The sequence below is a fragment of the Rhinoderma darwinii genome (assembly GCF_050947455.1).
Source record: "Rhinoderma darwinii isolate aRhiDar2 chromosome 10 unlocalized genomic scaffold, aRhiDar2.hap1 SUPER_10_unloc_4, whole genome shotgun sequence".
Classification (NCBI taxonomy): domain Eukaryota; kingdom Metazoa; phylum Chordata; class Amphibia; order Anura; family Rhinodermatidae; genus Rhinoderma; species Rhinoderma darwinii.
This window is the reverse complement of record NW_027461834.1, coordinates 78,162-104,091: the sequence shown is the minus strand read 5'-3', so window position 1 is coordinate 104,091 and position 25,930 is coordinate 78,162. Positions and strand designations below refer to the sequence as shown.

Here is a 25,930-nt window from a genome sequence, read left to right as displayed (position 1 = left end):
CGGTACCTCAAAACTCGCCTCCAGGATCCCAGTGAAAAGAGGAAGCCGCACTATAAAGCAGACAATTTAAGCCCTTTGCTTGTGGGCAAAGTCCAGTACAAAACCTCTCTCTATTGGCCCATGAGTGTGGCCAGTACCCTCAGACAGCATAGAAGGGTAAGCTTCTTTATATGTTGCACCCATATGCTAATTAGAGATAATGGAAGAGGAGAAAACTTTATTAACCCCTTCACAATCTGCACATAAATTAAAACCACATTTAAACCTTTCTCCCCTAACAGTCACTGTGCACTGGATGCCCTTCAGGACCCTCACCCATTAATAACCTCACCCAGGGGCGTAGCTAAGGCTCATGGTCCCTGGTGCAAGAATTCAGCTTGGACCCCCCTACTCCTCCCCAACACCACCAGACCCCTGCGCACGCTTATGCCCGACAGACCTCATGAATGCCCCCACACTATAATGCCCCCTATAGCTGCCCTAACCGTATAATGCCCCCACACAATATAATGCCCCTACAGCTGACCACCAGTTTAATGCCCCATAGCTGCCCCCAATATGTAATGTCCCTATAGCTGCCCCCACAGTATAATGCCCCCATACAGTATAATGCCCCCCATAGCTGCCCCATACAGTATAATGCCCCTATAGCTGCCCCCACAGTATATTGCCGCTCATATCTTCCACATACAACATAATGCCCCCATACAGTATATTGCCCCCATATTTGCCCCATAAAGTATAATGCCCCCATAGTTGCCCCATAAAGTATAATGCCCCTGTATAGTATAATGCAACCCATAGCTGCCCCATACAGTATAATGCCCCCATACAGTATTAAGCCCTCCATAGCTGCCCCATACAGTATGATACCCCCATACAGTATAACGCCCTCCATAGCTGCCACATAAAGTATAATGCCCCCATAGCTGCCCCATACAGTATAATGCCCCCCTACAGTATAATGCCCCCTATAGCTGTCTCATTCAGTATAATGCCCCCTCAGCAGCTACCATATGAGCCCCCCTCCCATACCCTCTATAATGCCCCCATAAGTATGTACCTAATAGAAAAATAATAACAATTAATTACCTATTCCCGTTCCCACGATGGGTGGAGGATCCTTCCCCTCCGGTCTGTGCTGTGAGTGACTCGGCGCAGACAGGCGCGATAACGTCACTACATCGCGGCACAGTGAATGCTGGAGAAAGGCTCCAGCATTGAACCCCACTGAATGTGTGTCCTGCGGATGCAAATTCCGTTGGAGGCGAGACCAGCACGGTCAGCGCTGTGTAAGAACAGGGGCGACCGTTGTGACCCCTATAACTATGCCACTACCCTCACCTATAAAGAGCATCTCTCTGGTGGAACTTGCACATCCGTACATTACATAGAGGGGTCAGTATTTGATTCCCTGGTGGTCTTGGGTAAGGAAAAGGTAAATTGCCTCCTCCTTGGTAGTCTAATGGTTTACCCTCCTCCACACGCTCTAGTGGTGTTTCCTGCCGCTGACGGGAAGCTGAATGCAATATTCACATCGTGATCGAACTCCCTCCCCACCCTGCATCAATCATACAGATCAGAGGGGTTAATAAGGGGCCAGACTATCACGTGTACACATTTTGTAGCAAGATTTTTTTATTGATAAAATGTACGTCTAAGGCTATGTTCACACGGAGTATTTTGCCTAGTTTTTTGACGCGGAAACCGTGTCGCAAAACTCGGCAAAAATGGCCCGAAAATGCCTCCCATTGATTTCAATGGGAGGCGTCGGCGTCTTTTTCCCGCGAGCAGTAAAACTGCCTCGAGGGAAAAAGAAGCGACATGCCCTATCTTCGGGCGCTTCCGCCTCTGACCTCTCATTGACTTCAATGGGAGGCAGAGAAAGCGTATTCCGCTGTTTTTTATGCCCACAGCTCTCAATGGCCGCGGGCGAATGACGCCGCGAGAAACTCCGCGGAAATCGGCGTGCAGGGGGAGGAAAATCTGTCTCAAACTTCCAAACTGAATTTTGAGGCAGATATTCCTCCTGCAAAATACACCGTGTGAACATAGCCTTATAGTGTAAAAAATATATATTTATTTTTTTCATAAATCATAATTTTGCTACAAAAACATTGAGACGTTCTTATTCCTCCAGGTTCATGAGGACAGATCTATGGAAGACTCAGGATTATTATTATTGACAGTAATGAAGACAAAAACAGGTTTCAGGTGGTAGAAATAAGTCAAATGACTTTACTAAACCGTTTTATAAGCCAACAAACAAGGACCATGAGGATAGTAAACAGTCCGCTGCTTCTCTCTCCTTGTGGTAAGATGATATTTGGGAGGAAGGTTGGAGGTGGTGGATGTCTTGGCACTTGGTTGTATTTCTGGAGCCTCTGCAGTTTGAGATGTTCCTGCTCGGCTGTGACGTGCCATTCCACCTCGCTGTAGAGTCCGCTGGTCATAAACGGTTCTTGTAGATCTTTCTCCCCGTTTGTAAGATTTTTTTTTTGAGAAAGGTTGGAGCTGTTGGACGTCTTGGCACTTGGTCGCCATCTCTGGAGTTCATCAGTTTAGGATGTTCCCAGAGAAGTTCCTGCTCGGCTGTGACGTGCCATTCCACCTCTAGTGTCCACTGTTTATAAACGGTTCTTGTAGTTCGTCCTCCCTGATGTAAGATGATATTTGGGAGAAAGGTCGGAGATGGTGGATGTCTTGGCACTTGGTCGCCATCTCCAGATCTTCTGCAGTTTGGGATGTGATAACTGTTTGGCTGTGGCGCGCCATTCCACATCATTGTATAAAACTGGAAATAAGAGAAAGTAAACCTGTAACTATATGGACAAATCTTCTAATATTTCTAAAACATTATTAGATGATAATGGAGACAGTAGTGACCATAACAGCTGAACCCAGTGGTAGTAGTCATCATTGTCTGGGCAAGGTCCAAGGGGGCAGAGGGTGGGTAGTGGACTGGTTATTTCCTCACATTTATGGGGCGGGATCCCCTTTTAAGCCGTTAGTGACCGGCCCATAGTGTTTCTTTAAAACAGACAGGCATCTGTGTGGTCTGATGAAACCGTCTCACGTCACCGTCCACGATGGTCCTCTTTATACTCCAGAGTCCTGGTTCTTCTCCCTCTTGGAGATGGTGAAGCTTTTCCAGGTTATTGTTATAGATAAACTCTAAGAAAAGAAACACATATCCACATTATAAACCCCATGATTGTAGAGATGAATAATAATGTTATTACGAGGTCCGGTATACGAGGTGATAATGAGGTGACGTCTACTGACCTGCATATTCTGATAGTAGCTCAATACATTCACCAGCATGAGGACCAACATCGACCACTCCATGATCTTTGCTGTCATTTCACTGATCTGTGAAAAAAATATCAAAATGTATACATTAAAAGTTGCACAAAACAAGAACTTTCCACCCAGGGCGAGGTTTTGCTGCATTCATGTTTATTGCATGGAGTCATGCGACTGACGGCGATGCAAAACGGACCTGACCCATTGTCATGTGACACCACATCCATTACATTGCGGACGTCACGACCACCATGATGCTGAGAATAAGCACAAAGATTATAGGTCCAATTGTTTTCCTATAGAACGGCTTCTAGGGGTGCATATAAAATCTATACAATATTCCAGAATTATTGATAATCTCATTAGTGCCGGATTAAAGGAATTTTACGTTCACTGGTTTGTACCAGCGGCTCAGCATGTCAATAACTTATGTATGAGATATACTGTACATACCTTTACACATTGATCTCCAGCGCACAGGTAGGTGTATACGGATACCCTACTTCCAATGACTGGTGGGTTATTATATAGGAAAATAACGTTTATTATGTTTAGTAAGTGTCCTATACAATTTACTACACTTTTATGTAAGATAAATGTTAATATAATACATATACAGTATAGCAAGGACAGTACCGCTGCTTTCTATTCAGTATCTTCCTGCAAGAAGCTGAACAATGTTACCAGATGGCGCTGTGTTACACCAGCATGTCGCCATCTGACGGCGGAGATCAGAAAATAAAGGGAAATGATCACCTCAGGATCTGATGTTTCCTACATGTGAACCTAAAGACAAGTACGGTTGGATTCCATTCAAATATTATTTAAGAAAGGATACAGAAAACCACTAAGGTTACGGCCATTATACAGGACGCCAGTCTGAAATGGCTGATGACTCTTCGGCTTTCGGGCACTTTGTAGAGGAGTATGGACTGCCAAAGGTTGTAAAGGCTGCCAAACCCGAATGCAATGAAAGCGCAAATCCGGTGAGTCATTGGATAACGGTAGGTCTAGAAAACAAGAAGACAGAGGTTACAGCAAATCTTATGGAACTAATCACTAACTTACCCTCAGAACTTCCCAATAAATCCTAAATAACGTGTTCTGATATAATAACCACAGAGACATTATGGATATAGAGGTTGGTCTCCTGCTTGGGACTCCTCTCTGTTAGATGGAGCAGACACACATCTACTACATGGTCGTCCATTCATTGGTATAAGCCATGTAATACCACTTTAATGTGTGGCCACACGGTGATAACCGCTGATCATGATCACCAGGGGTTCAGCTGCCGGAAACACAGTGATCAGCTGATTGCCAGCGGGTCCCTATTTAGGGCAGATGGGACAACCCTATTGACATAAAACATTTATTAACTTACCGAAAACATAGCCATCATGGCCGTCCAAACGCATGATGACCATCCAATTGCCAGGAGGATCTTTTGAACCAAGGTCTGACGAGGCCCAAAGGCTTCAGCATGGAGCATGATGAACTTGTAATGTAGAAACGTCAGACCCAGAGCTGAAAAAGAGAAAATGAGCCAAATAAATCCTGTACCATGTGTAAAACAACCTAATAACATCTATGAAGCGCGGACCAAGCGCTAAACCCAACAAGAAACCTACAATAAAGAAGAGGCTGGACGCAGCAGGGTGAAGGGAGGCCGACATGACCGTCCTGGTAGGGAAAGGGTTAATTAGGTGAGGGAGAGTTGGTAGGAGCTGAAGGAGGGACGGGGAGGAGTTAAGGGGGACGGGGGGCCGTTACTGCGCTTCCCGCTGTTTCTCGGCATTGAGCCGGAAGCAGCGGGAGGAGTAACATAGAAGCAAGTAAGCTCCCCGTTGCCCGGCTTTTAGTAATGGCAGAAGCCCTTATGTTAGAGCGGCTGCGTGCCGCTGCTGTGCACCACGGTCCCGGATGGCTAGAGGAGACCGTGGCTGCAATAACTAGGATCCCGGACGCCGTTTCGCCACGTCTGGCACGGCGTTCGGGGTCTGTTGAAAGGGACAGGCTCCCCTCCCCCGGCCCCCTTACGAGCATGGCTATGGCGGCGGGGGGGGAGTCGGCAACAACCGCTCCTGCGCTGGGCAAGCAGAGAGCGGTGCCAGGGGTGACGGCGACGCAGGCTGGGTCGACCCGTCCCTCTCGGCGGTCCCGACCTCCAGAGCGCCTCAGTCCTGAGGTAGTCCCGCGGACACGGCGTCGCAGAGGGAGCCCGATCCCGGACGCTGCAGGCCAGGCAGCTGGGAGGACCGCCCCTTCCCAGGCCCTGCGTCCTGGCAGGAATCCCAGGCCGCGACGGGGTCCGGCGGTAAGCAGGGAGTCGCAGGCTGGGCTCCCTGTCACCCCTCCCCCATCAGATGGAAGATTTGGAGAACAAGGTACGGCCGCCCCGCATGGTGATGTTCCGGCCAGGGGGCAGGCTTCGTCAGGATCGTCTAGACGGACGCCTAGATCTGCAGCGACGTCAAGGCAACAGGTCCGGTCGGAAGTCTGGGTCCCGGCGGTCGGGCGGCAGGTTGCCGGCCCATCGGTCAGCGCGTCCTCATCCCCGTTCCGAAGATGTCGTTGGGAGGGACAGTCGTCGGCGAGAGAAGAACTGGAGGAAGGTGAACTGGACGTGTATCGTCGAGGTCAGGATGGTCCGGCTGACGGGAACACAGCGCCTGTGCAGCCCGGTGAGTGTATAACTCCATCTTTGTCTTATCCAGCGATTTTTATGTCGGGTGTCGGCGGGGGGGCGGCTAGCATTGCATCGGGGGCCGGTAGTGGCGCGGGCGGACGCGACGGAGCAGGTTTGGCAGACTTAGTGGGTTGCTTAAGGGAGCTGGTGGGGCGCCTGGATAGGGCCGCGGCGCCGGTAGTAACGGAAGTGTCTCCTGCGGTAGTTTGGGAAGGCCCCAGATACGTGGGATCGTTACAGGCGCGTCCTGTGGTGGCGGTTAGAGAGGCGGTCGCGGTGTCGGTACAGACCGAGGCACAGAAGGACGGCGATCGAGTGCGTATGGACGATCGTGCTCGGGGGGAGGTGTATGTTTGTTTTGAGGGTCCGTTGGGGGCGCATTTAAAGCAGGAGGTGCGTGATCGGATCTGGAAAGACGAATATGTTGAAATTTTTTCTCTCTTGCCGCTGGCTACATTTAATTTGGATAAGAGCAAGCGGGATGAGAGTAAAAAGGACGAGGAGGAACGGCGGCGGTATAGGCTTATCCCGCAGACGTTCGTTAATTGGTCGCAGGCGTTCGCCATATTGGCTAGTGTGATAGGGGAAAAGGCGCCGGAAAATTGTTCGGCGTTATTTTGTTATTTTGATGCCATTGGGGAGGCTCATAGGGCGTATGGGGGTCAGGCGTGGCTGCGATATGATGAGCAATTCCGTCAGCGGAAGGCGGTTCGGCCGGCGATTCGGTGGGACCAGAAGGATATTGCTCTCTGGTTACGGGTTACGGCTCCGGTTAGGCAGCCCTTTCCCGGGAGCGGTGGCCAGGGAGGCCAGTCTAGTCAGAGTGGACAAAGCGGCGGGGGAAAGGCGGGGTTTTGCTGGCAATTCAATGAAGGTCAGTGCAAGTTCGGGGCCACGTGCAAGTTCAAGCACGTGTGCTCCGAGTGTAATGGTGCATCACACGGGGCGGCAAAATGTATGCGATAAAAGAGGTCAGGGAACCAGCATGGGGCTGGTCAAGGGGGTGTCGCCGGTGAGGGTGGAAAGGATGGCCCCTTATCTAAGTGAGTATCCGGATAGGGCGGCAGCTAAGTTGCTTTATGAAGGGTTTTGTGTTGGTTTTGTTATTCCTCCGCCTCCTTATGAGGTTCCGGTTACGCGGAGGAATTTAAAATCGGCTTACTTGCATGCGGAAGTCGTGTCGGAAAAGTTGTTAAAAGAAGTTTCGTTGGGGCGCATGTCGGGGCCATTTGTTGAGTCGCCGGTAAAAGATTTAGTCGTGTCCCCTTTGGGTATTGTCCCTAAACGCGAGCCCGGAAAGTTTCGTTTGATTCAACATTTATCGTATCCCAAAGGTTCGTCGGTAAATGACGGGATTGATCACGAGTTGTGTTCCGTAGTTTATACCTCATTCGATAAGGCGGTGGGGTTAGTGCGGGCTGCGGGTCCGGGGGCGCTGCTAGCAAAAACCGACATCGAGGCGGCGTTCAGGTTGTTGCCGGTCCATCCAGAAAGCCAACGGCTGTTGGGTTGTTTTTGGAATGGGGCCTTTTACGTGGATCGGTGCCTTCCGATGGGGTGTTCTCTTTCTTGTGCATACTTCGAGGCGTTTAGTAGCTTCGTGGAGTGGGTAGCGAGGGGAGTATCCGGGGTCGACTCGTTGATCCATTACTTAGATGATTTTTTGTGCGTTGGCCCGGGGGGTTCGCCGGTTTGCGGTAATTTGCTTCATGCACTACAGAAGGTGGCGAGGGAAGAACTGGAGGAAGGTGAACTGGACGTGTATCGTCGAGGTCAGGATGGTCCGGCTGACGGGAACACAGCGCCTGTGCAGCCCGGTGAGTGTATAACTCCATCTTTGTCTTATCCAGCGATTTTTATGTCGGGTGTCGGCGGGGGGGCGGCTAGCATTGCATCGGGGGCCGGTAGTGGCGCGGGCGGACGCGACGGAGCAGGTTTGGCAGACTTAGTGGGTTGCTTAAGGGAGCTGGTGGGGCGCCTGGATAGGGCCGCGGCGCCGGTAGTAACGGAAGTGTCTCCTGCGGTAGTTTGGGAAGGCCCCAGATACGTGGGATCGTTACAGGCGCGTCCTGTGGTGGCGGTTAGAGAGGCGGTCGCGGTGTCGGTACAGACCGAGGCACAGAAGGACGGCGATCGAGTGCGTATGGACGATCGTGCTCGGGGGGAGGTGTATGTTTGTTTTGAGGGTCCGTTGGGGGCGCATTTAAAGCAGGAGGTGCGTGATCGGATCTGGAAAGACGAATATGTTGAAATTTTTTCTCTCTTGCCGCTGGCTACATTTAATTTGGATAAGAGCAAGCGGGATGAGAGTAAAAAGGACGAGGAGGAACGGCGGCGGTATAGGCTTATCCCGCAGACGTTCGTTAATTGGTCGCAGGCGTTCGCCATATTGGCTAGTGTGATAGGGGAAAAGGCGCCGGAAAATTGTTCGGCGTTATTTTGTTATTTTGATGCCATTGGGGAGGCTCATAGGGCGTATGGGGGTCAGGCGTGGCTGCGATATGATGAGCAATTCCGTCAGCGGAAGGCGGTTCGGCCGGCGATTCGGTGGGACCAGAAGGATATTGCTCTCTGGTTACGGGTTACGGCTCCGGTTAGGCAGCCCTTTCCCGGGAGCGGTGGCCAGGGAGGCCAGTCTAGTCAGAGTGGACAAAGCGGCGGGGGAAAGGCGGGGTTTTGCTGGCAATTCAATGAAGGTCAGTGCAAGTTCGGGGCCACGTGCAAGTTCAAGCACGTGTGCTCCGAGTGTAATGGTGCATCACACGGGGCGGCAAAATGTATGCGAAAAAAGAGGTCAGGGAACCAGCATGGGGCTGGTCAAGGGGGTGTCGCCGGTGAGGGTGGAAAGGATGGCCCCTTATCTAAGTGAGTATCCGGATAGGGCGGCAGCTAAGTTGCTTTATGAAGGGTTTTGTGTTGGTTTTGTTATTCCTCCGCCTCCTTATGAGGTTCCGGTTACGCGGAGGAATTTAAAATCGGCTTACTTGCATGCGGAAGTCGTGTCGGAAAAGTTGTTAAAAGAAGTTTCGTTGGGGCGCATGTCGGGGCCATTTGTTGAGTCGCCGGTAAAAGATTTAGTCGTGTCCCCTTTGGGTATTGTCCCTAAACGCGAGCCCGGAAAGTTTCGTTTGATTCAACATTTATCGTATCCCAAAGGTTCGTCGGTAAATGACGGGATTGATCACGAGTTGTGTTCCGTAGTTTATACCTCATTCGATAAGGCGGTGGGGTTAGTGCGGGCTGCGGGTCCGGGGGCGCTGCTAGCAAAAACCGACATCGAGGCGGCGTTCAGGTTGTTGCCGGTCCATCCAGAAAGCCAACGGCTGTTGGGTTGTTTTTGGAATGGGGCCTTTTACGTGGATCGGTGCCTTCCGATGGGGTGTTCTCTTTCTTGTGCATACTTCGAGGCGTTTAGTAGCTTCGTGGAGTGGGTAGCGAGGGGAGTATCCGGGGTCGACTCGTTGATCCATTACTTAGATGATTTTTTGTGCGTTGGCCCGGGGGGTTCGCCGGTTTGCGGTAATTTGCTTCATGCACTACAGAAGGTGGCGAGGGATTTTGGGATCCCTTTGGCGCCGGAAAAAACGGAGGGCCCAGTAGCGACGATTTGTTTCTTGGGAATCGAAATTGACTCGGTGGCAATGGAGTGTCGGCTCCCGGCGGATAAGTTGGGGGCTTTGAGGCTGGAGGTTCGACGGGCTTGTAGAATGAAGAAAATGGCGCTGAGGGAGCTTCAGTCGCTGCTGGGGAAGTTGAATTTCGCCTGCCGGATTATGCCGATGGGGAGGGTGTTTGGTAGGAGGTTGGCGGCGGCAACGGCGGGAGTGCGCGCGCCGCATCATTTTGTGCGGCTCAAGGAGGAGCACCGAGCTGATCTTCAGGTTTGGGATGACTTCTTGGGCCAGTACAATGGTCGCTCGCTATGGATGGCGCCTGCGCAGGATACGAGTGATTTGAATATTTTTACGGATGCGGCTGGGGTGGGTGGTTTTGGAGCTTATGGGGGAGGTCCGTGGTGCGCGGGTCAATGGCCGGCTAGCTGGGTGTCCAGTGGACTCACGCGGAATCTGGCCCTGCTCGAGCTGTTTCCCATCGTGGTGGCGGCTACCATTTGGGGGGACAGGCTCAGGGATAAGAAGGTCCGTTTTTACTGCGACAACATGGGGGTGGTGCTGGCCATTAATAATATCACGGCGTCCTCTCCTCCGGTAGTTCAATTGTTGCGACATTTAGTGTTGGTGTGTTTGTCATTGAACGCGTGGGTGGTGGCGGTGCATGTCCCGGGTGTTCAGAATTGTATCGCTGATGCTCTTTCTCGCTCGCAGTGGGACCGGTTTCGGCAATTGGCACCGGGAGCGGAACGTCTCGGGTTGGCGTGTCCGGAGCATCTGTGGGATCTGGTATCGGTCCCGTAGAGCAGCTGTTAAAAAGGTCTTTGGCGCGCGCGACGTGGAGTGCGTATGCTGCTTGTTGGAGGCAGTGGGAGGAGTGGTTAAGAGAGTTGGGTGACGTCAATACGGATAGAGACAGGTTGGTGGCACTTTTGTACTGGTTAGGTGACGCCTGGGAGGCGGGGTTTTCAGTAGCGAAGGTGAACCGGTTCATATCTGCAGTGGCGTTTGGGTTTAAGTTGCGGGGCTTTCGGGATGTATCGAAGGAATTTCTGGTATCGCAGGCTTTGAAGGGGTTGCGCCGAGGTAGGGTGGAGGCGGATAGTAGAAGGCCGGTGTCGTTTGCTTTGCTTAGCTCGTTGGGCGGTTCATTAGCATCGGTATGTCGTTCTTCAGATGAAATGGATTTGTTTCGATTGGCTTTTTCGTTAGCGTTCTTTGGAGCATTTAGAATAGGTGAGTTGGTGTCGCCAAGTACTAAACGGGCAGGGGGGCTGAGATCTGGGGAGGTGAGCCTATTTGCAGATCGGCTAGAGGTATGGTTGCGTCGATCTAAAACTGACCAAGTAGGGAAGGGTAAGCTGATAGTTTTGTTCGCTCTCCCGGGGTCGGTCATGTGCCCTGTAGAGTGCATGCGGGGTTTTACGCAAAACGGGGGGTCTCCAGATTTGCCTTTGTTACGTCATATGGACGGGTCGTTTTTGTCCAGGTTTCAGTTTGGAGCTGTATTTAAAAAATGTTTGACGGCGGTTGGTGTAGCGGCAGGCTCATATTCATCTCATTCCTTCAGGATTGGCGCAGCAACGGAAGCGGGGCGCTGGGGGTTGGATGATGAGGGGGTGAGGCGTATTGGTCGTTGGGAGTCTAAAAGGTTTAAGTCCTATGTCCGCCCCCATATGTTATGATTGGGGTTATTTACGCTTTACAAATGTTATATTGGTGGTGCCTAATTGTTTTTTCCGTTTCAGATTCGCCTCCTTGTCTGGTGTGGTTGATGGGTCATTCGTACGTGCACTGGGGGGCTTTGAGGGCGGACGTCCGCCCGGATGGTCGCCAGTTGCGCATTCCGCGACAGGATGCGGTTGTGCATTGGCTGGGTTTTAGAGGTATGTCGTGGAACAGGGTGTTGGCGGAATTCCAGACATATGCGCGGCTTGATAGGGTTCCGGAGGTTTTAGTGTTGCACGTGGGTGGGAATGACTTAGGAGTCCGCCCTTTTCGTGAGTTGGTGCGGGATATCAAACATGATATGTTGTGTTTGTGGGTATCTTATCCCAAGTTGGTGGTAGTGTGGTCGGACATAGTCCCAAGAAAGCATTGGCGGTTAGCTAGATCGGTGGAGAGAGTCAATAAGGCTCGCATAAAGGTTAACCGGGCGGTGTCCCGTTTTGTGGCAAAGAACGGGGGCATTTGCGTAAGGCATAGGGATTTGGAGTCAGGAGTGGGGAATTTCTGGAGAAGTGACGGGGTTCATCTGACCGAGGTTGGCATTGATCTGTGGAGCTTGGCGATAGCAGAAGGCATAGAAAGGGCGGTGGTGGTGTGGAGGAACTCACAGGCTTAAGGGGGTCAAGGCCTGTTTCGCTGTGGCGGGGGGAGTCCTTGAGGCCAGTCAGTACAAAATGGTGGGGGGGTCGCATCGGGGGTATGCGTCCCCCAAAAAAGGTACATGGTTGAAGACTTCATCGGGTGTTATCCCTTTGAAGTGGACTTCTAGTGGTCGGTACATCACTTGAGGGCTTCATCGGGTGATATCCCCTTGAAGTGGACTTCTAGTGGTTGGAGCCATCTGCAGAGGTGAACGGTGCTTCCGAGCTGGTTTACGGCTGGAGGTAATTGGTGGTTTGCAGATGGCTAATTCGGTGTGTTCTTAATAAGGAACATCTGAAGGGGCTTCAAGGACTTCCTCTGCTCGGGTTAATGTTAACGTTTAATTGTTATTTATGATTCTGACCCATGTTGGGTCATGTGAATTATTAGGAGGAATTCTCTGGTGGATTCCTAACTAGTTATCCGAATGTTTCGGATTTAAATTGTTTTTATAAAACTGTGAAATTAATAAACGGCTGCTGTGGCCATTTCACATCCAACCTCGGTGTCATGTGTCTTTACTAAGTGGGGGTGGGGGGGATAGTATGGTCTAAGGTTAACACACGACTCTACCTAGGCAGGTCATGGACGGGAACATTTATCTGCATCGTCTGATCCGGACTATTATTATCAATTGAGATTAACAAAACTTTATTTATTATTTAGAATAATCTGATTACTGCTGCAGGCTGAGATGGGGGCAGGGCGGGACTGATGCCAAGTCTGAGTCATGTCTGACAGTCTGGTTGCTAGGGATACACTTTCTAACAACCACAGTCTTGTCCAGCAATGTGTCCCTAGCAACCGGCCTGCATCTCTCACTGACGTAGTAATCACATTTTTATAAAAATAAATGTAGGTTTGACCCCAGAGTAATATAATCAGATATAAGACATTTTATAATAACCCGCCATCCCCCAGAAGTAAGAACATATTATAATCACTTCTGTGATATTTACTTACAGGCAATGGCCATTCCTACGAATCCTATTCTAAACAGGATATTTTCGGGAAAGAAATTTCCCGTTTCACTGTGAAACGAAAAAGAAAAAGTCAATGTTAAATAATATCGAAAATTTTTCATAATTGTTTAATCTTAATAATCATCAGTCTGATAATAATCTATAGGGATGAGGGGATGCGTTTCTCTGTCCTCTTGCAGCCCCTCTGGGTAATGGAAGCCATTTTGTTACTTAGATATTTCCTCCATATTTAAGTAATTACCTTATACATTCCCAAACTATAAAATAAGAGTCGTGTAATTCTCCATCTTACCTGATGTACATCAGTGGGGGAGCATGGTCCTTGATCACAGTCAGGGTGTAGCCTCCAGAGAGCCAGGCCACACACCAAAAGGCCAAGAAGATGGGGAAGAATCCCAGTCCGTTGATTTCCATAATAGTGAAAAGTCGCCAATAAATTAGCAAATCACACACTGTGTCAATTCACAGAAAGAAAGACCGGGCTGCTGTCAGGGGAATATTTATAACCTCCCATCATCTCTCTGTGACATCATAGTTAAGTGATGTAATCATGTCAGTTCTGCTGCTGTCAGGGGAATTCCCAAATTCTCAGCTCTCTGTGACATCATAGCTCAGTGATGTCATCGTGATGTCACAGTAAGGTCAGTTCTGCTCTGGAGCTGCCATGGTTTAGTATCTGCTATGAACTTATAATCTGCTATGCGCTTCGCAGACCCCAGAACATAAGTCATTGATGTAGTGACATTTTAGCGTCTTTTTTTCACAGAGGTCAATGTAAGGTCATCTGTTATACTGTGCTAATAAAAACTATTTACTCCCCTCCATTGATTTTTCCATGTTGTTTTGGGTGACAGCATTGTATCACAGGGGATTACATTTGGTAAAAGAAGACTGACAGGACCAATGAAGGCATCACCCCCATATAACACAACCTCTAACATTTATATGAAATAACTGGGACTCAGACCAAGATGTGGGGTAAAGTGGGGGTCAGCCCCAGCTTTTATTATTATGTCCGCTGGTTGGATAAACACATTGCAAGATAAACAGGTCACCCTGGGTGCCAGAACATTGCAGGCGCGATGGGCATGCTCCAGTTGTTTCCGGGTGATTTCACGAACGGTAGAGACAAGATCCTCCTAGAACCGCCGCTGTGACGTCTGGAACAGAAGAAAATGATCAAAACAGGATGAACATAAAAACTCTGAATCAATTATCAACAAAATGACGTTTAACTCCTTAACAACATGTCACATACATGTACATGGCAGTCGTTGAAGGGAAGTATGGAGCGAGATCACGGGCTGGGGTCACTCCATACTTAGCGGGTAATGGCTGTGTAATATAGCCAACACCGCACTGCAATGGACAGAATCAAATATCACTTTGAGTCTGCCTGTTTAACCCCTTAGATGCCAAAGTCAATCACGACCACAGCATCTAACGCATTAGAATGAGAGGGGCGACCCCCTCCGACGTGCCATTGTCCCCACACGATGCTATAGCGGGATGCCAATGGTTATAATGGTAGCCTGGGGGCCTAATGAAGGGTCTGCCATCTTTGTTCTCCGGCAGGGCTTCATAGGTGGCTGTAAGAATCACGATATACTGCAATACGTTAGTATTGCAGTAGATCGTGTGAGCGATCCAATGATCACTGGTTCAAGTCCACTAGGGGGACTACTAAACAGAATTTAAAAAAAGTTAAATAAATATCCCCAAAAAATATATATGTGTGCAAAATACTGACCGATCCCCGCATTTTGTATTTTTCGGGTCCAACGCCGCTCACCTGATCTTCCCTCTGACTTGTCTGGAGTCACGGTACTTTTGAATAAACCGGAAATCAGACTCTCAATGCATTCCTATGGAAGCCAGCAAGGCCAGGACGAGGCCAGAACGAGGCTCCATAGGAATGCATTGACTTACGGTTTTCTAAACAGCAGTGATTCCAGACCAGGTCAGAATGAAGATCACGTGCGCGGCCCTGGAACCGAAAAACGACAGGATCCAGGGATCGGTAAGTATTTCTACACCCAGCTCCCCACTGAAACACGAATGCACAAATGGAGGGTGCAAAAAAATAAATAAAGTGGAGTGCTCCTTTAAATGCTCATGGTCACAATAAAGGGAGACAAAAGCGAAAAAAAATATTTGCAGCTTAAAGGACAAAATTGGGTGCAACATCAAGGGGTTAATAATTATATTACATGTAGATCACGGTATACAGCTTTTCAGCTCCCCAGGGGCATACGGTTGGGAGCTTTGACTGGCGGGGTCACTTTAAGAATAAATAAATGAGGGGTGGCATCACTTCATCATGATCTACAGGGATTGGCCAGTGATCACATGGTAGGGGGCTATAGAGCTCCCAGAAGATAGTAATGCCCTTCATCCTCTTCCACTTTGGACCCTGCAGCTTGGCGTCTTTCCCCCACTCCCTCTCTTGATTTGACTCCTTAATGACACGACCAATTTTCGTTTTTTTCCATTTTCGTTTATTATTTCCTGCCTTGCTTTTGTTTTTACAGCGTCTATCGTCCGGTAATAACTACATGTTCACTTTATTCTACGGATTACAGCGATACCGAATGTATAGTTTTTTCATGTTTTACCTCTTATGTAAAACTATTTATTCAAAAAATTAGTTTTGCGTCGCCAAAATCTGAGAGCCATAACTTTTTTTATGTTTCTGTAGATTGAGCGATGTGAGGGCTTATTTTTTGCGAGGCGAGCTTTTATTGTTACCATTTTGGGGTGCGACTTTTTGATCAGTTTTTATTCTATTTTTTGGGGAAACTAACGTGACCAAAAAACAGCAATTTGGGTGTTTTAAAGATTTTTTATTTTTTTTACTGTGTTCAGTGGGTTAGATAACATCAGATTGTAATAGTTTGAACTTTTGCAAACGCGGCGATATCAGTTATGCTAATTTATATTTTGTTAACATTACTCTACGGAAAAAATGGGAAGAGGGAATTTAACTTTTTTAAAAATCTGTTGAGTTTTCCCCCTAGTGGACTTGACCCAGCGATCGCTCACACGATCTACTGCAATAGTAAAGATTGCAGTATATTGTGATTCTTACAGCCACCTATAAAGCCCTGCCGGAGAACAAAGATGGCAGACCCTTCATTAGGCCCCCAGGCTGCCATTATAACCATTGGCATCCCGCTATAGCATCGTGGGGGGACAATGGCACGTCGGAGGGGGTCGCCCCTCTCATTCTAATGTGTTAGATGCTGTGGTCGTGATTGACTGTGGCCTCTAAGGGGTTAAATGGGAATAATCAAAGTGATATTTGATTCTGTCCGTTGCAGTGCGGTGTTGGCTATATTACACAGCCATTACCCGCTAAGTATGGAGCGACCCCAGCCCGTGATCTCGCTCCATACTTCCCCTTAACGACTGCCATGTACATGTATGTGGCATGTTGTTAAGGAAATAAATGTTATTTTGTTGATTGTTTCAGTGAATTTTTTTGTTCATCCTGTTTTGATTATTTTGATTATTTTATTCTGTTGTAGATATCACAGCGGGCGGTTCTAGGAGGATCTTGTTTAGATGGCGGTGAAACACATAGGGAGATTGCCAGGGACTGCAGGAAAGTGCAACCCGGTCTTTCTTTCCGTGAATTGACACAGTGCGATTTTCTCATTTATTGGCGACTTCTCACTTTATGGAGACCAATGGATTGGGATTCTTCTCCATCTTCTTGGCCTTTTGGTGTGTGGCCTGGCTCTCTGCTAGCTACACCCAGACCTCACATCAACAACCATGCCCCCCCACTGATGTACATCATCCCCTCAGTCCTATAGATTATCAGACTGCTGATTATTAAGATGAAACAATTCTGACAATTTTTCCATATTATTTAACATTGAGCATTTTCTTTTTTTTTTTTACAGTGAAATGGGAAAATTTCTTTCCAGAAAATATCCTAGAGCAGGAAACCGTTCATCGGCTACGACTCCCTGCGCATCGAGATAGCCTACCGCCGCCTGCTGGAGCTCAGCGCTGCCCCGGATGGAGAAGCAGCCGTGCCGGGAGATGGGGAGTCGGGAGCCGCCGGCCTAGACCTGGTGAACATCGGGAATGTGGTAAAGATCGAGCCTGTGTGTGTGAGGAGCAGCCTGCACGAGGTGGATGTCACCGAGGGGGAGTGTTATCCAGTCTACTGGAACCAGAACGATAAAATTCCTGTGATGCGAGGTCAGTGGTTCATTGATGGCACGTGGCAACCTCTCGATGAAGATGAGAGCAACTTGATTGAACAGGAACATCTCACCTGCTTTAGGGGTCATCAGATGCATGACAACTTTGACCTGGAAGTGGCAAAACCCGTGGACCACAAGGATGTTATCTACCACCTTGCTCCCTTCTCCCTCCCTTTCCTGTTCAATTGGAGAGGATATAACGAGAGCACAAGCGCCCCATGTGCTAAAAGAAAGCGTTATGAAGCCATCCACAGTTTGAAGTTAAGCCGCAGCCACGTCGATTGGCACAGTGTGGATGAAGTCTATCTCTACAGCGATGCAACAACTTCTAAAATAGCAAGGACTGTTACCCAAAAGTTGGGGTTCTCAAAAGCTTCAAGCAGCAGGACCAGGCTTCATAGAGGTTATGTTGAAGAAGCTACGTACGAGTACAAGCCTGTCGACACAAGTCACATTGTTTTTGTTGTCCATGGTATTGGACAGAAGATGGATCAAGGAAGAATTATCAAAAATACAGCCATGATGAGAGAGACTGCAAGAAAGATTGAAGAGAAGCACTTTATCAGACTTCAGAGCATGTTGAGTTCCTCCCTGTGGAATGGCGTTCCAAGCTTGCTCTGGGCGGAGATACGGTAGATTCCATTACTCCAGATAAGGTGCGTGGGATTCGGGACATGCTGAACAGCAGCGCAATGGACATTATGCACTATACCAGCCCTCTCTACAGAGATGAGTTAGTGAAAAGATTACAGCAGGAGCTGAACCGTTTATACAACTTATTTTGCTCCCGGAACCCGGAGTTTGAAGACCGAGGTGGCAAAGTGTCTATTGTATCCCATTCACTGGGATGTGTGATTACATACGATATCATGACTGGGTGGAATCCAGTCCATGTCCATGAACAGATGGACCAGGATGAAGAGCCCGAGGACCAGTGGATTAATTAAGAAGAACAGCATCTCCTTCGAGAGCTTTTCCTGACCAAACAACGGTTAAAAGAACTGGAAGACCGATTACATGGACTTAAAAATTCTATGTCTAATGCCCCGGTTTTAAAATTTAAGGTCGAGAATTTTTTCTGCATGGGTGAGCCCCTAGCAATATTCTTGGCTTTGCGTGGAATTCGTCCTGGAAATCGCGGAACTAAAGAACATATTTTACCTAGAGCTATTTGTAATCGTTTGTTTAATGTATTCCACCCTGCAGATCCAGTGGCCTACAGACTCGAGCCATTAATATTGAAGCACTGCAGCAACATTGCACCTGTCCAGATCCACTCATCCAACACCACAAATCCCATTCTATACAAGCATATTAGACAGAGTCTCATCAACCCGTCCAAAGATACTACCTCAATGTCCGATACAGAAAGCATACCAAGCCCAAGCACTTCACCGGTTCTGCCTCGAAGACACTATGGAGAGTCCATAACAAATATAGGCAAAGCAAGTATATTAGGTGCCGCAAGCATCGGAAAAGGCCTGGTGGGAATGTTGTTCTCAAGATTTGCACGTTCTAGTGCAACTACATCTCAAGGTTATGAAGTAAAAGAATTGGCTGATGGGGAAGACAAGAAGTCAGTACAGAGTCCAGGTGCTACAACGTCCCAAACCATTCCACACAGCATCTTGGGCTCACTGGACGCAGATCTTACAGTGGATTTGGAGCACCAGATTGACTTTGAGCTACGAGAAGGGCTGGTAGAAAGCAGATACTGGTCGGCCATGACGTCGCACACGGCTTACTGGTCCTCCATGGACGTGGCACTCTTCCTCCTAACATTCTTGTACAAAGACGGCCAGCTTGATGAAGAAGACAAGCTAGGTGTAGATGAACTTTAGAGGCCCCTTGATCTAAACCAATGTTTATCTGGTGACCAATATGGCAGACTGTTTGAGGCATTGAAGATTACGACTCAGATGCATGTTTTTGAATGTTTTTGTTTTGTTCCTAGAACGCACCTTAATCATTTATGATTTACTTCTCATCAGTCACTTTAATCTTCCCCTCCCCCCACTCCCACCCCATACATAACAGAAATAGAGAAACTTCCATAGTTGCCTGATGCAGCGTGTAGTATGTATATGCGAGTGCCTAACCTCATCAACGTCTCTTTAGGTGACCTTTAGGCATTGTGGGAGGAGACTGCCTCGTTTCTGCCGCCCGGCGATGGTGTAAGATGTTGTCCAGAGAGCGTTCAATTCCACATTAACCTAGAGAGCTATTTAGGATTGTGTTCTGTTTAACCAGAAATAATAAAAATACGAAAGCTTAAAAAAAATTTTAAAAAAAAAATTCCTTTAATCCGGCATTAATGAGATTATCAAAAATTCTGGATCATTGGATAGATTTGATAGATTTTGATTTTATTTGCACCCCTGGAAGCCATTCTTTAGTAAAACAATTGAACCCATAATCTTTGTGCTCGTTCTCAGCATCATGGTGTTCGTGACGCCCGCAATGTAATGGATGTGGTGTCATATGACAATGGGTCAGGTCTGTTTTGGCATCGCCGTCAGTCACATGACTCCATGCAATAAACATGAATGCAGCAAAACCTCGGCTGGGGCGGAAAGTTCTTGTTTTGTGCAATTTTTAAGGTATTCATTTTGATATTTTTTCACAAATCAGTGAAATGACAGCAAAGATCATGGAGTGGTCGATGTTGGTCCTCATGCTGGTGAATGTATTGAGCTACTATCAGAATATGCAGGTCAGTAGACGTCACCTCATTATCACCTCGTATACCGGACCTCGTAATAACATTATTATTCATCTCTACAATCATGGGGTTTATAATGTGGATATGTGTTTCTTTTCTTAGAGTCTATCTATAAAAATTACCCGGAAAAGCTTCACCATCTCCAAGAGGGAGAAGAACCAGGACTCTGGAGTATAGAGAGGATCATCGTGGACGGTGACGTGAGACGGTTTCATCTGACCACACACCCCAAACCCCAAATACACAAGATCCAGCCCTAATCTTCCATGTTGGACCTGACAAAAATAAAAATAAGGGTGAGGTCAATGTGTTGTATGTCCTAAATCACATGTATATAGATGGCAGGTAGAGAATATCCAATATCCAATCCAAACACTATTAAAAGGGGATCCCGCCCCATAAATGTGAGGAAATAACCAGTCCACTACCCACCCTCTGCCCCCTTGGACCTTGCCCAGACAATGATGACTACTACCACTGGGTTTAGCTGTTATGGTCACTACTGTCTCCATTATCATCTAATAATGTCTTAGAAATATTAGAGGAATTGTCCATATAGTTACAGGTTTACTTTCTCTTATTTCCAGTTTTATACAATGATGTGGAATGGCGCGCCACAGCCAAGCAGTTATCACATCCCAAACTGCAGAAGATCTGGAGATGGCGACCAAGTGCCAAGACATCCACCATCTCCGACCTATCTCCCATATATCATCTTACATCAGGGAGGACGAACTACAAGAACCGTTTATAAACAGTGGACACTAGAGGTGGAATGACACGTCACAGCCGAGCAGGTACTTCTCTGGGAACATCCTAAACTGATGAACTCCAGAGATGGCGACCAAGTGCCAAGACATCGACCACCTCCAACCTTTCTCCCAAATATCATCTTTTTTTTTTTTAAACATAATTTTTATTAACAATTTTCACATTTTCTTATAAACATTTCACATAAATGTTGCGTCATAAGTGAACAGTCCGCAACTGCAAACAAAATAAAATTAAACTAACATAGCATAACATACAACCATGGCATATGTTGCGATCCGCATTGCAACTGAAAACATGACTTCCCCTATCCCTGAACACGACTTAGGTCATCAATGAGTAACAATGCCCCGTCTATCCCCTAACTAGACTGAAGTTGCAAGCCCCCTAAAGTGCCTGCCAGAAGCTGCGTATGATACCACGCAGTGTGCCTAAAAGGCGTAACAATTAGCCACCTCGGCAGCTGTGCATTGTGATTCTATAAACATTCGCCATTTAGCAAATAACTTCTTGGCTCCCGCTTCTTTCCGTCTTTCCACCTCCACCCGCTCAAGAGCTAAAAACTGTTTCAAACGTGACACGATCATATCAAGACCCGGTGTGTCAGTTTCCAGCCATTTACATAGAAGGCATCTCAAGGCCACCAGTAAAATTGTGTGTACAAAAGGGGGAGGAGATCTCATCCCTCGAGCACCCTCTTCCTCTGGCGGTCGCGCCTGATGGAATAGTAGCGCTTGAGGCGTCATTGGAAGTTTCGCCTTCCAATGCTCCAAAATATACTTTTGTACCATCACCCAGTATCGTTCAGTATGAGCACAACCCCTTACTCCGTGCCACAAATTTGTCAGGGGGGTGTTACATTTGGGACAACACGTAATGCGATCGGGGAAGGACTGTGAAGGTAAAATATTGAAGCCATATATAGCCGAATGCATTAATTTAAAATAGGTTTCCCTCCAGCTCTCGTTCACGATAACCTTCCGTACCGTCTCCCAACCCTCCAATATGATCTCTCGTATAGCTGGATGCTGAGTCCATCTTTCCCATACTTTGAACATAGCCCGTGGTCACGGGCGGACAAAGCAGTCCCCAAGTGCTCTATACAACCTCGAAATAGTCGCCCGAAGAGTCGTTGGGCCTATGACCTCATCTAGAGTATGAGTGGTGGCTTCCTTATTCAAATCCCTTAGCCTAGAGGTACAGAATGAACGCACCTGGAGAACTTGTAGAAAATTAACATTACCCTCTAAGGGTCTGAGTTTAGCGTTGTTTTCCGACCCGGTTAACCATCTCCTTTCCCCCCAAAAGGCAAATCTATCCCCACTGTCTACTCCCGGTAGGAATTCCGGGTGTCCACACAACGGCATATGTTTAGAGAGCAGGTGAGGCAGGTCAAAGAATTTACGAACTGCTTTCCAGGCTAGGACTGTATCTCTCAAAACAATGGAGGTTTTGAGACGGCACGGAAGAAAAGCAACTCTACAGTCTAACAAGGCTTTCAAGTTCCAGGGTGAGACATACGCCCCTTCCAGATCTAAGTTGGAATAATGGCTCGTTTCATGGAGCCAATCCATTACATGACAAAATAGGCATATCACGTTATAACCCCTGATATTTGGGAACTTCAGCCCGCCCTCATGTTTGCCTAGCATAAGCTTAGTGAGTGCAATGTGAGGCCTCTTTCCTGCCCATATAAATTTTGTAAATGAGGAATTCAGTTTGGAGACATCCACAGCAAGAGCGGGAGTGTTTGAAAGGGGTATAACAGTCTGGGGAAACTAACCATCTTAATCAAGTGGCACCTCCCCAGATGGGATAACGGCAACTGACACCATCTGGTGAGTTCTGCCTGTATTTTTTTAAATAGCGGTGGGTAATTCAGGCCATACAGGGTTTCAGGCACCTTCCCTATCTTACTGCCTAGATACGTAATGCAGTGTTCAACCGGAGATATCCCACATCCCAAAGATTGCCAAAAGGTCCTAGGTAGCGGTTTACCCAACTCCAGCAGTTCGCTTTTGGCTACGTTAACTTTGTACCCCGAGCATTGCCCAAAGTCCTGCAAAAAATGAAAAACCGGCAGCAAGTGCTCTTGAGGATTTGACATAAAAAGTATAACATCGTCAGCAAACAAGGCTATCTTAACTGCCAAAGACCCCACCTGAATACCTCTGAACACTGCGGACTCCTCCAGAAATCTAGCCATTGGTTCCAGTGCTAAGTTAAATAATAGTGGCGACAGGTTACATCCCTGACGAGTCCCTTTATACAAGTGAAAGGGAGCCGACGGAAATCCTGAAGAATGAATACGAGCTTGGGGATTAGTGTAGACACCTTTCAAAAAGATCCTAAAGGCTCCCTGAACCTTCATCTTATTCAGCACCATCCCCAGCCATTCCCACTGTATGTTAGCAAAAGCTTTCTCTGCGTCTAGCGCTAAGAGTGCCGGTCGGGTACCTGGCTGGGGATCATGCCTGACTGTTTCTAGCACCGTCAACACCTTAAGCAGATTAGTCAGTGCTGCCCTACCCTTTACAAAGCCCATTTGGGATTTTCCCACCAATGTAGGTAGATACATAGCCAAGTGATTAGCTAAAATTTTTGAGAGTAACTTCTGGTCTTGATCAATCAATGATATAGGACGATAGGACCCCGGGTCAAGAGGATCCTTCCCTTTCTTGGGCAACACCTTTATATGTGCTGTTTTGGCCTCAGCTGGAAAAGTACCTGTCTTCAGTAAAATATTATAAAATTCCACCAGGACGGGGCTAACTTCCTCTCTCAGGGACTTAAAAAATTCTCCCGTAAACCCATCTGGCCCCGGGGTCTTTCCGTTAGATAAGGTCCGAATGGTACTCGTGATTTCCTCCAGTGTGACCTCTGCGCTCAGGAAATCATTCTGCTCCTGAGTGAGTCCAGGCAAGTTTACCTTCTCCAAGAAGTCCCTACCTTTTTGGGGGTCAATGGGCGTGTCTGAGTAAAGGGCTTGGTAATATATACGCAAAATAGTGTTAATTCTTTTGGGATCTGATGTAGGTATTCCATTGGCATCTTTAAGGGTTAAAATGTGCGACGGTGTATACCTCCCCTTCTCTAGGCGTGCTAATAATTTGCCCGCTTTATTGCCGAACCGCATAAGACCAGCATCAAATTGGGACCGATAATTACTTTCTCTTTTATCTAACCACTGATCAAATTGCCGCTTGGCTTCCCTCCATTTCTCCCCCAGAGACGTTGACGGAGATTGTAGAAATGCCATGTATGCACATCGTAATCGTTCGCTCGCCATTTTGTACCCTTCGCTAGTCTTGCGTTTAAGATTAGACATAAATTGTATAATTTTCCCGCAAATTACCGCTTTACAACGACGGGTCCGACCGATGCGATGCATTGTCCCCATCAAATTCCGTCCATCATCCCCTTAGCTTCTGTAAAAAGCCCTCATTCGTCAACAGAAAGGAGGGGAACCTCCATATAAAATCCAGTCTCTTAGCTACTGTGTCGGCCAATGTAATGGTAACCGGGGAATGATCAGAAATGATGAGATCCTCTATTGTCGCGTCACGTAACCGGCTGGAAAATGCTTAGTTCACCAGCAAATAATCAATACGCGACCACGATTGATGTACATGAGAATACTGTGTGTATTCCCGAGGATCAGGATGCAAACTCCTCCAAGCATCTGTGAGGGCAGTGTGTCTTAAAGAGTCTGGCAAGATCCTATCCCTATGCCTATGCGAAATGGACCCTACGCTCCTATCCTCCCTAGAGGACCTTACAGTATTAAGGTCTCCCCCTAGCACTAATAAATTGGTGCGATCCTGCTGAAGTTGGGCTTCCAATTGACCAAAAAACTGTGTGTTGGCCACGTTCGGACCATAAACATTATAGATACTAAAAGTTCCCCCTGCATGTTCCACCACTAGATGGATCCAACGGCCCTCACCATCACGTTCCTGTTACACCAATGTAAAAGCAAAATTTTTGTGCATCAATATTATAACTCCCGCCTTACCGTCTCTAGCAGCCGAGCCAAAAACTTGGCCCACCCAGAACTTCTGTAGATATTTAAAGTCTGGCTTGGTAAGGTGAGTTTCCTGTAACAGGGCTACATCTGGATGTAATCTTTTCATGTGTCCCAAAAGTTTTGTCCTTTTCTGTGGGGATCTCAGCCCCTTGACGTTCCAGGAAACTATTTTCATGTTATTGGACTATGCATAAGATGAGCTAAGGTGTCTAAAAGCCGTGATCGGTTCGGGGAGTCGGATCCATCTTTACCCAAAAGCCATGTATGAACAGTAAGAACACCGCCAAAACCCGGCCTAGAGAACAAAACTAAACTCCAAATCAAGGCCAACAGACCTTGACCAAAAGAACGAGAAAGAACGCCTGCGGTAAGGGCAGTCAACCTCCTAGTATCCATTGGTGTAATAGACTTCACTTTTTTCTGTTGTGCACAACACATCCCTCCCTCCCCCTCCCTCCAAGACCTGCGTAGCAGAAATATATACCACATATATACACAGAGCTACACCAGCCCATAACAGGCCATAAATCCCTTGTAGCCGGTGTACGGTCTTATATCAAAGGGCCACCAGCCCAGAATCCGTTCAGATTACCGTATAGTATATAGACACTGCACCACTTCAAGGCTGACACGAACAGCGACCCCGAGGCACCTGCAGAAAATTCCCAGAGTATTTGACCTGCAACGGCCATAACTAAACCCGTAAGTGAGAAAGGCCTTGTAGAATTCTCCATTGGAGATGTACATAGAGAGAGCCTAGATCAGGCCCTAACACAAACCCACTGCAGTATAAATTTGACAGTATATCAGAAAGCATAAATTTTCACATTAGAGCAGTTGACGACATAATGATGCTGCGTTATAAGACATTCATGTGCAATCATCCAGAATTATCTACAAAAAATCGAAACCTGCGAGTGATCTACAGCGTCCACAGAACCACCTCATAAGATATAAGGGTCCTGAAAAAACTTCACTCGTCAATCAGGAGACGTAGACCGGGTGCGGTCCCGCGGCCGTCTCTGCGGCTTCGGAGAGTCCCCTCTGTTACTGGATCTTCCACCACGATCTCTTCCGGGTGTGGGTAATAAAACTTCTGCCCAAGCTCGCTCCATATCCGAGCGACTCCGTCCGACATCTCTTGACTTGCGACGTGGACTGTGCTCTGGACTGCGTCGCTCCTCGTGCGGGGGGCGGCTTCTACATAACTCTGCAAGTGCGTCCTCCGCTTCCT

The 25,930-nt window shown here is 47.7% G+C and overlaps 1 pseudogene; it reads left to right on the top strand.

Annotated features, from left to right (window-relative positions):
- Positions 1-120: 120 nt before the first annotated feature.
- On the top strand, positions 121-19,090 carry LOC142697950 (phospholipase DDHD1 pseudogene; annotated as a pseudogene).
- Positions 19,091-25,930: the final 6,840 nt, after the last annotated feature.